This window comes from Leiobunum rupestre, chromosome 3, assembly GCF_980474605.1.
Source record: "Leiobunum rupestre chromosome 3, qqLeiRupe1.1.hap1, whole genome shotgun sequence".
Classification (NCBI taxonomy): domain Eukaryota; kingdom Metazoa; phylum Arthropoda; class Arachnida; order Opiliones; family Sclerosomatidae; genus Leiobunum; species Leiobunum rupestre.
The window spans coordinates 60,841,121-60,850,995 of NC_143386.1; the positions used below are offsets into that span (position 1 = coordinate 60,841,121).

At 50.0% G+C, this 9,875-nt stretch overlaps 25 non-coding genes across 25 annotated transcripts; all 25 read right to left on the reverse strand.

Moving 5' to 3' along the window:
• Nucleotides 1–7: 7 nt before the first annotated feature.
• Nucleotides 8–80, reverse strand: TRNAF-GAA (transfer RNA phenylalanine (anticodon GAA)). The gene has a single exon. It is a non-coding gene; the product is annotated as a tRNA-Phe (tRNA).
• A 100-nt stretch (nucleotides 81–180) lies between these two features.
• Nucleotides 181–253, reverse strand: TRNAF-GAA (transfer RNA phenylalanine (anticodon GAA)). The gene has a single exon. It is a non-coding gene; the product is annotated as a tRNA-Phe (tRNA).
• Nucleotides 254–353: 100 nt separating this feature from the next.
• Nucleotides 354–426, reverse strand: TRNAF-GAA (transfer RNA phenylalanine (anticodon GAA)). Its single transcript has one exon. It is a non-coding gene; the product is annotated as a tRNA-Phe (tRNA).
• Nucleotides 427–687: 261 nt separating this feature from the next.
• On the reverse strand, nucleotides 688–760 carry TRNAF-GAA (transfer RNA phenylalanine (anticodon GAA)). The gene has a single exon. It is a non-coding gene; the product is annotated as a tRNA-Phe (tRNA).
• Nucleotides 761–860: 100 nt separating this feature from the next.
• On the reverse strand, nucleotides 861–933 carry TRNAF-GAA (transfer RNA phenylalanine (anticodon GAA)). The gene has a single exon. It is a non-coding gene; the product is annotated as a tRNA-Phe (tRNA).
• A 273-nt stretch (nucleotides 934–1,206) lies between these two features.
• Nucleotides 1,207–1,279, reverse strand: TRNAF-GAA (transfer RNA phenylalanine (anticodon GAA)). The gene has a single exon. It is a non-coding gene; the product is annotated as a tRNA-Phe (tRNA).
• A 100-nt stretch (nucleotides 1,280–1,379) lies between these two features.
• On the reverse strand, nucleotides 1,380–1,452 carry TRNAF-GAA (transfer RNA phenylalanine (anticodon GAA)). The gene has a single exon. It is a non-coding gene; the product is annotated as a tRNA-Phe (tRNA).
• A 100-nt stretch (nucleotides 1,453–1,552) lies between these two features.
• TRNAL-UAA (transfer RNA leucine (anticodon UAA)) lies at nucleotides 1,553–1,625 on the reverse strand. The gene has a single exon. It is a non-coding gene; the product is annotated as a tRNA-Leu (tRNA).
• Nucleotides 1,626–1,886: 261 nt separating this feature from the next.
• TRNAF-GAA (transfer RNA phenylalanine (anticodon GAA)) lies at nucleotides 1,887–1,959 on the reverse strand. The gene has a single exon. It is a non-coding gene; the product is annotated as a tRNA-Phe (tRNA).
• Nucleotides 1,960–2,393: 434 nt separating this feature from the next.
• On the reverse strand, nucleotides 2,394–2,466 carry TRNAF-GAA (transfer RNA phenylalanine (anticodon GAA)). The gene has a single exon. It is a non-coding gene; the product is annotated as a tRNA-Phe (tRNA).
• Nucleotides 2,467–2,566: 100 nt separating this feature from the next.
• Nucleotides 2,567–2,639, reverse strand: TRNAF-GAA (transfer RNA phenylalanine (anticodon GAA)). The gene has a single exon. It is a non-coding gene; the product is annotated as a tRNA-Phe (tRNA).
• Nucleotides 2,640–2,900: 261 nt separating this feature from the next.
• Nucleotides 2,901–2,973, reverse strand: TRNAF-GAA (transfer RNA phenylalanine (anticodon GAA)). The gene has a single exon. It is a non-coding gene; the product is annotated as a tRNA-Phe (tRNA).
• A 100-nt stretch (nucleotides 2,974–3,073) lies between these two features.
• TRNAF-GAA (transfer RNA phenylalanine (anticodon GAA)) lies at nucleotides 3,074–3,146 on the reverse strand. The gene has a single exon. It is a non-coding gene; the product is annotated as a tRNA-Phe (tRNA).
• A 1,239-nt stretch (nucleotides 3,147–4,385) lies between these two features.
• TRNAF-GAA (transfer RNA phenylalanine (anticodon GAA)) lies at nucleotides 4,386–4,458 on the reverse strand. The gene has a single exon. It is a non-coding gene; the product is annotated as a tRNA-Phe (tRNA).
• Nucleotides 4,459–4,558: 100 nt separating this feature from the next.
• On the reverse strand, nucleotides 4,559–4,631 carry TRNAF-GAA (transfer RNA phenylalanine (anticodon GAA)). The gene has a single exon. It is a non-coding gene; the product is annotated as a tRNA-Phe (tRNA).
• Nucleotides 4,632–4,892: 261 nt separating this feature from the next.
• Nucleotides 4,893–4,965, reverse strand: TRNAF-GAA (transfer RNA phenylalanine (anticodon GAA)). The gene has a single exon. It is a non-coding gene; the product is annotated as a tRNA-Phe (tRNA).
• A 100-nt stretch (nucleotides 4,966–5,065) lies between these two features.
• On the reverse strand, nucleotides 5,066–5,138 carry TRNAF-GAA (transfer RNA phenylalanine (anticodon GAA)). The gene has a single exon. It is a non-coding gene; the product is annotated as a tRNA-Phe (tRNA).
• Nucleotides 5,139–7,049: 1,911 nt separating this feature from the next.
• TRNAF-GAA (transfer RNA phenylalanine (anticodon GAA)) lies at nucleotides 7,050–7,122 on the reverse strand. Its single transcript has one exon. It is a non-coding gene; the product is annotated as a tRNA-Phe (tRNA).
• A 261-nt stretch (nucleotides 7,123–7,383) lies between these two features.
• Nucleotides 7,384–7,456, reverse strand: TRNAF-GAA (transfer RNA phenylalanine (anticodon GAA)). The gene has a single exon. It is a non-coding gene; the product is annotated as a tRNA-Phe (tRNA).
• A 100-nt stretch (nucleotides 7,457–7,556) lies between these two features.
• TRNAF-GAA (transfer RNA phenylalanine (anticodon GAA)) lies at nucleotides 7,557–7,629 on the reverse strand. The gene has a single exon. It is a non-coding gene; the product is annotated as a tRNA-Phe (tRNA).
• Nucleotides 7,630–7,890: 261 nt separating this feature from the next.
• TRNAC-GCA (transfer RNA cysteine (anticodon GCA)) lies at nucleotides 7,891–7,963 on the reverse strand. Its single transcript has one exon. It is a non-coding gene; the product is annotated as a tRNA-Cys (tRNA).
• A 100-nt stretch (nucleotides 7,964–8,063) lies between these two features.
• TRNAF-GAA (transfer RNA phenylalanine (anticodon GAA)) lies at nucleotides 8,064–8,136 on the reverse strand. Its single transcript has one exon. It is a non-coding gene; the product is annotated as a tRNA-Phe (tRNA).
• Nucleotides 8,137–8,236: 100 nt separating this feature from the next.
• TRNAF-GAA (transfer RNA phenylalanine (anticodon GAA)) lies at nucleotides 8,237–8,309 on the reverse strand. Its single transcript has one exon. It is a non-coding gene; the product is annotated as a tRNA-Phe (tRNA).
• A 422-nt stretch (nucleotides 8,310–8,731) lies between these two features.
• Nucleotides 8,732–8,804, reverse strand: TRNAF-GAA (transfer RNA phenylalanine (anticodon GAA)). Its single transcript has one exon. It is a non-coding gene; the product is annotated as a tRNA-Phe (tRNA).
• Nucleotides 8,805–9,250: 446 nt separating this feature from the next.
• Nucleotides 9,251–9,323, reverse strand: TRNAF-GAA (transfer RNA phenylalanine (anticodon GAA)). Its single transcript has one exon. It is a non-coding gene; the product is annotated as a tRNA-Phe (tRNA).
• Between the last annotated feature and the right edge of the window lie 552 nt (nucleotides 9,324–9,875).

A 9,875-nucleotide genomic window follows, 5' to 3' on the forward strand; every position in this document is an offset into this window, starting at 1 on the left:
ACGCCACTGCCGAAACCCGGGATCGAACCAGGGACCTTTAGATCTTCAGTCTAACGCTCTCCCAACTGAGCTATTTCGGCTTCGAATGCACTTGATAGATGTCGTTGCGAGTCGCTTTTCATGAACCTCCCCCGCTCTCCGACGTCACTCTCAAGGAAAATCAAAAATTTGGAACGCCGCTGCCGAAACCCGGGATCGAACCAGGGACCTTTAGATCTTCAGTCTAACGCTCTCCCAACTGAGCTATTTCGGCTTCGAATGCACGTGATAGATGTCGTTGCGAGTCGCTTTTCATGAACCTCCCCCGCTCTCCGACGTCACTCTCAAGGAAAATCAAAAATTTGGAACACCGCTGCCGAAACCCGGGATCGAACCAGGGTCCTTTAGATCTTCAGTCTAACGCTCTCCCAACTGAGCTATTTCGGCTTCGAAAGCACGTGATAGATGTCGTTGCGAGTCGCTTTTCATGAACCTCCCCCGCTCTCCGACGTCACTCTCAAGGAAAATCAAAAATTTGGAATGCCGCTGCCGAAACCCGGGATCTTTAGATCTTCAATCTAACGCTCTCCCAACTGAGCTATTTCGGCTTCGAAAGCACGTGATAGATGTCGTTGCGAGTCGCTTTTCATGAACCTCCCCCGCTCTCATACGTCACTCTCGGAGAAAAATTAAAATTTGGAATGCCGCTGCCGAAACCCGGGATCGAACCAGGGACCTTTAGATCTTCAGTCTAACGCTCTCCCAACTGAGCTATTTCGGCTTCGAAAGCACGTGATAGATGTCGTTGCGAGTCGCTTTTCATGAACCTCCCCCGCTCTCCGACGTCACTCTCGGAGAAAAATTAAAATTTGGAATGCCGCTGCCGAAACCCGGGATCGAACCAGGGACCTTTAGATCTTCAGTCTAACGCTCTCCCAACTGAGCTATTTCGGCTTCGAAAGCACGTGATTGATGTCGTTGCGAGTCGCTTTTCATGAACCTCCCCCGCTCTCCGACGTCACTCTCGGAGAAAAATTAAAATTTGGATTGCCGCTGCCGAAACCCGGGATCGAACCAGGGAGATTTAGATCTTCAGTCTAACGCTCTCCCAACTGAGCTATTTCGGCTTCGAAACCACGTGATAGATGTCGTTGCAAGTCGCTTTTCATGAACCTCCCCCGCTCTTCGACGTCACTCTCGGAGAAAAATTAAAATTTGGAATGCCGCTGCCGAAACCCGGGATCGAACCAGGGACCTTTAGATCTTCAGTCTAACGCTCTCCCAACTGAGCTATTTCGGCTTCGAAAGCACGTGATAGATGTCGTTGCGAGTCGCTTTTCATGAACCTCCCCCGCTCTCCGACGTCACTCTCGGAGAAAAATTAAAATTTGGAATGCCGCTGCCGAAACCCGGGATCGAACCAGGGACCTTTAGATCTTCAGTCTAACGCTCTCCCAACTGAGCTATTTCGGCTTCGAAAGCACGTGATAGATGTCGTTGCGAGTCGCTTTTCATGAACCTCCCCCGTTCTCCGACGTCACTCTCGGAGAAAAATTAAAATTTGGAATGCCGCTGCCGAAACCCGGGATCGAACCAGGGACCTTTAGATCTTAGGTCTAACGCTCTCCCAACTGAGCTATTTCGGCTTCGAATGCACGTGATAGATGTCGTTGCGAGTCGCTTTTCATGAACCTCCCCCGCTCTCCGACGTCACTCTCGGAGAAAAATTAAAATTTGGAATGCCGCTGCCGAAACCCGGGATCTTTAGATCTTCAGTCTAACGCTCTCCCAACTGAGCTATTTCGGCTTCGAGAGCACGTGATAGATGTCGTTGCGAGTCGCTTTTCATGAACCTCCCCCGCTCTCCGACGTCACTCTCGGAGAAAAATTAAAATTTGGAACGCCGCTGCCGAAACCCGGGATCGAACCAGGGACCTTTAGATCTTCAGTCTAACGCTCTCCCAACTGAGCTATTTCGGCTTCGAATGCACCTGATAGATGTCGTTGCGAGTCGCTTTTCATGAACCTCCCCCGCTCTCCGACGTCACTCTCAAGGAAAATCAAAAATTTGGAACGCCGCTGCCGAAACCCGGGATCGAACCAGGGACCTTTAGATCTTCATACTAACGCTCTCCCAACTGAGCTATTTCGGCTTCGAAAGCACGTGATAGATGTCGTTGCGAGTCGCTTTTCATGAACCTCCCCCGCTCTCCGACGTCACTCTCAAGGAAAATCAAAAATTTGGAATGCCGCTGCCGAAACCCGGGATCTTTAGATCTTCAATCTAACGCTCTCCCAACTGAGCTATTTCGGCTTCGAAAGCACGTGATAGATGTCGTTGCGAGTCGCTTTTCATGAACCTCCCCCGCTCTCCGACGTCACTCTCGGAGAAAAATTAAAATTTGGAATGCCGCTGCCGAAACCCGGGATCGAACCAGGGACCTTTAGATCTTCAGTCTAACGCTCTCCCAACTGAGCTATTTCGGCTTCGAAAGCACGTGATAGATGTCGTTGCGAGTCGCTTTTCATGAACCTCCCCCGCTCCCCGACGTCACTCTCGGAGAAAAATTAAAATTTGGAATGCCGCTGCCGAAACCCGGGATCGAACCAGGGACCTTTAGATCTTCAGTCTAACGCTCTCCCAACTGAGCTATTTCGGCTTCGAAAGCACGTGATTGATGTCGTTGCGAGTCGCTTTTCATGAACCTCCCCCGCTCTCCGACGTCACTCTCAAGGAAAATCAAAAATTTGGAATGCCGCTGCCGAAACCCGGGATCTTTAGATCTTCAATCTAACGCTCTCCCAACTGAGCTATTTCGGCTTCGAAAGCACGTGATAGATGTCGTTGCGAGTCGCTTTTCATGAACCTCCCCCGCTCTCTGACGTCACTCTCGGAGAAAAATTAAAATTTGGAATGCCGCTGCCGAAACCCGGGATCGAACCAGGGACCTTTAGATCTTCAGTCTAACGCTCTCCCTACTGAGCTATTTCGGCTTCGAAAGCACGTGATAGATGTCGTTGCGAGTCGCTTTTCATGAACCTCCCCCGCTCTCCGACGTCACTCTCGGAGAAAAATTAAAATTTGGAATGCCGCTGCCGAAACCCGGGATCGAACCAGGGACCTTTAGATCTTCAGTCTAACGCTCTCCCAACTGAGCTATTTCGGCTTCGAAAGCACGTGATAGATGTCGTTGCGAGTCGCTTTTCATGAACCTCCCCCGCTCTCCGACGTCACTCTCGGAGAAAAATTAAAATTTGGAATGCCGCTGCCGAAACAAGGGATCGAACCAGGGACCTTTAGATCTTCAGTCTAACGCTCTCCAAACTGAGCTATTTCGGCTTCGAAAGCACGTGATAGATGTCGTTGCGAGTGGCTTTTCATGAACCTCCCCCGCTCTCCGACGTCACTCTCAAGGAAAATCAAAAATTTGGAATGCCGCTGCCGAAACCCGGGATCTTTAGATCTTCAATCTAACGCTCTCCCAACTGAGCTATTTCGGCTTCGAAAGCACGTGATAGATGTCGTTGCGAGTCGCTTTTCATGAACCTCCCCCGCTCTCCGACGTCACTCTCAAGGAAAATCAAAAATTTGGAATGCCGCTGCCGAAACCCGGGATCTTTAGATCTTCAATCTAACGCTCTCCCAACTGAGCTATTTCGGCTTCGAAAGCACGTGATAGATGTCGTTGCGAGTCGCTTTTCATGAACCTCCCCCGCTCTCCGACGTCACTCTCAAGGAAAATCAAAAATTTGGAATGCCGCTGCCGAAACCCGGGATCTTTAGATCTTCAATCTAACGCTCTCCCAACTGAGCTATTTCGGCTTCGAAAGCACGTGATAGATGTCGTTGCGAGTCGCTTTTCATGAACCTCCCCCGCTCTCCGACGTCACTCTCAAGGAAAATCAAAAATTTGGAATGCCGCTGCCGAAACCCGGGATCTTTAGATCTTCAATCTAACGCTCTCCCAACTGAGCTATTTCGGCTTCGAAAGCACGTGATAGATGTCGTTGCGAGTCGCTTTTCATGAACCTCCCCCGCTCTCCGACGTCACTCTCAAGGAAAATCAAAAATTTGGAATGCCGCTGCCGAAACCCGGGATCTTTAGATCTTCAATCTAACGCTCTCCCAACTGAGCTATTTCGGCTTCGAAAGCACGTGATAGATGTCGTTGCGAGTCGCTTTTCATGAACCTCCCCCGCTCTCCGACGTCACTCTCAAGGAAAATCAAAAATTTGGAATGCCGCTGCCGAAACCCGGGATCTTTAGATCTTCAATCTAACGCTCTCCCAACTGAGCTATTTCGGCTTCGAAAGCACGTGATAGATGTCGTTGCGAGTCGCTTTTCATGAACCTCCCCCGCTCTCCGACGTCACTCTCGGAGAAAAATTAAAATTTGGAATGCCGCTGCCGAAACCCGGGATCGAACCAGGGACCTTTAGATCTTCAGTCTAACGCTCTCCCAACTGAGCTATTTCGGCTTCGAAAGCACGTGATAGATGTCGTTGCGAGTCGCTTTTCATGAACCTCCCCCGCTCTCCGACGTCACTCTCGGAGAAAAATTAAAATTTGGAATGCCGCTGCCGAAACCCGGGATCGAACCAGGGACCTTTAGATCTTCAGTCTAACGCTCTCCCAACTGAGCTATTTCGGCTTCGAAAGCACGTGATTGATGTCGTTGCGAGTCGCTTTTCATGAACCTCCCCCGCTCTCCGACGTCACTCTCAAGGAAAATCAAAAATTTGGAATGCCGCTGCCGAAACCCGGGATCTTTAGATCTTCAATCTAACGCTCTCCCAACTGAGCTATTTCGGCTTCGAAAGCACGTGATAGATGTCGTTGCGAGTCGCTTTTCATGAACCTCCCCCGCTCTCTGACGTCACTCTCGGAGAAAAATTAAAATTTGGAATGCCGCTGCCGAAACCCGGGATCGAACCAGGGACCTTTAGATCTTCAGTCTAACGCTCTCCCTACTGAGCTATTTCGGCTTCGAAAGCACGTGATAGATGTCGTTGCGAGTCGCTTTTCATGAACCTCCCCCGCTCTCCGACGTCACTCTCGGAGAAAAATTAAAATTTGGAATGCCGCTGCCGAAACCCGGGATCGAACCAGGGACCTTTAGATCTTCAGTCTAACGCTCTCCCAACTGAGCTATTTCGGCTTCGAAAGCACGTGATAGATGTCGTTGCGAGTCGCTTTTCATGAACCTCCCCCGCTCTCCGACGTCACTCTCGGAGAAAAATTAAAATTTGGAATGCCGCTGCCGAAACAAGGGATCGAACCAGGGACCTTTAGATCTTCAGTCTAACGCTCTCCAAACTGAGCTATTTCGGCTTCGAAAGCACGTGATAGATGTCGTTGCGAGTGGCTTTTCATGAACCTCCCCCGCTCTCCGACGTCACTCTCAAGGAAAATCAAAAATTTGGAATGCCGCTGCCGAAACCCGGGATCTTTAGATCTTCAATCTAACGCTCTCCCAACTGAGCTATTTCGGCTTCGAAAGCACGTGATAGATGTCGTTGCGAGTCGCTTTTCATGAACCTCCCCCGCTCTCCGACGTCACTCTCAAGGAAAATCAAAAATTTGGAATGCCGCTGCCGAAACCCGGGATCTTTAGATCTTCAATCTAACGCTCTCCCAACTGAGCTATTTCGGCTTCGAAAGCACGTGATAGATGTCGTTGCGAGTCGCTTTTCATGAACCTCCCCCGCTCTCCGACGTCACTCTCAAGGAAAATCAAAAATTTGGAATGCCGCTGCCGAAACCCGGGATCTTTCTAGATCTTCAGAATCTAACGCTCTCCCAACTGAGCTATTTCGGCTTCGAAAGCACGTGATAGATGTCGTTGCGAGTCGCTTTTCATGAACCTCCCCCGCTCTCCGACGTCACTCTCAAGGAAAATCAAAAATTTGGAATGCCGCTGCCGAAACCCGGGATCTTTAGATCTTCAATCTAACATTCTCCCAACTGAGCTATTTCGGCTTCGAAAGCACGTGATAGATGTCGTTGCGAGTCGCTTTTCATGAACCTCCCCCGCTCTCCGACGTCACTCTCAAGGAAAATCAAAAATTTGGAATGCCGCTGCCGAAACCCGGGATCTTTAGATCTTCAATCTAACGCTCTCCCAACTGAGCTATTTCGGCTTCGAAAGCACGTGATAGATGTCGTTGCGAGTCGCTTTTCATGAACCTCCCCCGCTCTCCGACGTCACTCTCAAGGAAAATCAAAAATTTGGAATGCCGCTGCCGAAACCCGGGATCTTTAGATCTTCAATCTAACGCTCTCCCAACTGAGCTATTTCGGCTTCGAAAGCACGTGATAGATGTCGTTGCGAGTCGCTTTTCATGAACCTCCCCCGCTCTCCGACGTCACTCTCAAGGAAAATCAAAAATTTGGAATGCCGCTGCCGAAACCCGGGATCTTTAGATCTTCAATCTAACGCTCTCCCAACTGAGCTATTTCGGCTTCGAAAGCACGTGATAGATGTCGTTGCGAGTCGCTTTTCATGAACCTCCCCCGCTCTCCGACGTCACTCTCAAGGAAAATCAAAAATTTGGAATGCCGCTGCCGAAACCCGGGATCTTTAGATCTTCAATCTAACGCTCTCCCAACTGAGCTATTTCGGCTTCGAAAGCACGTGATAGATGTCGTTGCGAGTCGCTTTTCATGAACCTCCCCCGCTCTCCGACGTCACTCTCGGAGAAAAATTAAAATTTGGAATGCCGCTGCCGAAACCCGGGATCGAACCAGGGACCTTTAGATCTTCAGTCTAACGCTCTCGCAACTGAGCTATTTCGGCTTCGAAAGCACGTGATAGATGTCGTTGCAAGTCGCTTTTCATGAACCTCCCCCGCTCTCCGACGTCACTCTCGGAGAAAAATTAAAATTTGGAATGCCGCTGCCGAAACCCGGGATCGAACCAGGGACCTTTAGATCTTCAGTCTAACGCTCTCCAAACTGAGCTATTTCGGCTTCGAAAGCACGTGATAGATGTCGTTGCGAGTCGCTTTTCATGAACCTCTCCCGCTCTCCGACGTCACTCTCGGAGAAAAATTAAAATTTGGAATGCCGCTGCCGAAACCCGGGATCGAACCAGGGACCTTTAGATCTTCAGTCTAACGCTCTCCCAACTGAGCTATTTCGGCTTCGAAAGCACGTGATAGATGTCGTTGCGAGTCGCTTTTCATGAACCTCCCCCGCTCTCCGACGTCACTCTCAAGGAAAATCAAAAATTTGGAATGCCGCTGCCGAAACCCGGGATCTTTAGATCTTCAATCTAACGCTCTCCCAACTGAGCTATTTCGGCTTCGAAAGCACGTGATAGATGTCGTTGCGAGTCGCTTTTCATGAACCTCTCCCGCTCTCCGACGTCACTCTCGGAGAAAAATTAAAATTTGGAATGCCGCTGCCGAAACCCGGGATCGAACCAGGGACCTTTAGATCTTCAGTCTAACGCTCTCCCAACTGAGCTATTTCGGCTTCGAAAGCACCTGATAGATGTCGTTGCGAGTCGCTTTTCATGAACCTCCCCCGCTCTCCGACGTCACTCTCGGAGAAAAATTAAAATTTGGAATGCCGCTGCCGAAACCCGGGATCGAACCAGGGACCTTTAGATCTTCAGTCTAACGCTCTCCCAACTGAGCTATTTCGGCTTCGAAAGCACGTGATAGATGTCGTTGCGAGTCGCTTTTCATGAACCTCCCCCGCTCTCCGACGTCACTCTCAAGGAAAATCAAAAATTTGGAATGCCGCTGCCGAAACCCGGGATCTTTAGATCTTCAATCTAACGCTCTCCCAACTGAGCTATTTCGGCTTCGAAAGCACGTGATAGATGTCGTTGCGAGTCGCTTTTCATGAACCTCCCCCGCTCTCCGACGTCACTCTCGGAGAAAAATTAAAATTTGGAATACCGCTGCCGAAACCCGGGATCGAACCAGGGAGATTTAGATCTGCAGTCTAACGCTCTCCCAACTGAGCTATTTCGGCTTCGAAAGCACGTGATAGATGTCGTTGCAAGTCGCTTTTCATGAACCTCCCCCGCTCTCCGACGTCACTCTCGGAGAAAAATTAAAATTTGGAATGCCGCTGCCGAAACCCGGGATCGAACCAGGGACCTTTAGATCTTCAGTCTAACGCTCTCCCAACTGAGCTATTTCGGCTTCGAGAGCACGTGATAGATGTCGTTGCGAGTCGCTTTTCATGAACCTCTCCCGCTCTCCGACGTCACTCTCGGAGAAAAATTAAAATTTGGAATGCCGCTGCCGAAACCCGGGATCGAACCAGGGACCTTTAGATCTTCAGTCTAACGCTCTCCCAACTGAGCTATTTCGGCTTCGAAAGCACGTGATAGATGTCGTTGCGAGTCGCTTTTCATGAACCTCCCCCGCTCTCCGACGTCACTCTCGGAGAAAAATTAAAATTTGGAATGCCGCTGCCGAAACCCGGGATCTTTAGATCTTCAGTCTAACGCTCTCCCAACTGAGCTATTTCGGCTTCGAGAGCACGTGATAGATGTCGTTGCGAGTCGCTTTTCATGAACGTCCCCCGCTCTCCGACGTCACTCTCGGAGAAAAATTAAAATTTGGAATGCCGCTGCCGAAACCCGGGATCTTTAGAACTTCAGTCTAACGCTCTCCCAACTGAGCTATTTCGGCTTCGAGAGCACGTGATAGATGTCGTTGCGAGTCGCTTTTCATGAACCTCCCCCGCTCTCCGACGTCACTCTCGGAGAAAAATTAAAATTTGGAACGCCGCTGCCGAAACCCGGGATCGAACCAGGGACCTTTAGATCTTCAGTCTAACGCTCACCCAACTGAGCTATTTCGGCTTCGAATGCACGTGATAGATGTCGTTGCGAGTCGCTTTTCATGAACCTCCCCCGCTCTCCGACGTCACTCTCAAGGAAAATCAAAAATTTGGAACGCCGCTGCCGAAACCCGGGATCGAATCAGGGACCTTTAGATCTTCAGTCTAACGCTCTCCCAACTGAGCTATTTCGGCTTCGAAAGCACGTGATAGATGTTGTTGCGAGTCGCTTTTCATGAACCTCCCCCGCTCTTCGACGTCACTCTCGGAGAAAAATTAAAATTTGGAATACCGCTGCCGAAACCCGGGATCGAACCAGGGAGATTTAGATCTTCAGTCTAACGCTCTCCCAACTGAGCTATTTCGGCTTCGAAACCACGTGATAGATGTCGTTGCAAGTCGCTTTTCATGAACCTCCCCCGCTCTTCGACGTCACTCTCGGAGAAAAATTAAAATATGGAATGCCGCTGCCGAAACCCGGGATCGAACCAGGGACCTTTAGATCTTCAGTCTAACGCTCTCCCAACTGAGCTATTTCGGCTTCGAAAGCACGTGATAGATGTCGTTGCGAGTCGCTTTTCATGAACCTCCCCCGCTCTCCGACGTCACTCTCGGAGAAAAATTAAAATTTGGAATGCCGCTGCCGAAACCCGGGATCTTTAGATCTTCAGTCTAACGCTCTCCCAACTGAGCTATTTCGGCTTCGAGAGCACGTGATAGATGTCGTTGCGAGTCGCTTTTCATGAACCTCCCCCGCTCTCCGACGTCACTCTCGGAGAAAAATTAAAATTTGGAACGCCGCTGCCGAAACCCGGGATCGAATCAGGGACCTTTAGATCTTCAGTCTAACGCTCTCCCAACTGAGCTATTTCGGCTTCGAATGCACGTGATAGATGTCGTTGCGAGTCGCTTTTCATGAACCTCCCCCGCTCTCCGACGTCACTCTCAAGGAAAATCAAAAATTTGGAACGCCGCTGCCGAAACCCGGGATCGAATCAGGGACCTTTAGATCTTCAGTCTAACGCTCTCCCAACTGAGCTATTTCGGCTTCGAAAGCACGTGATAGATGTTGTTGCGAGTCGCTTCTCATGAA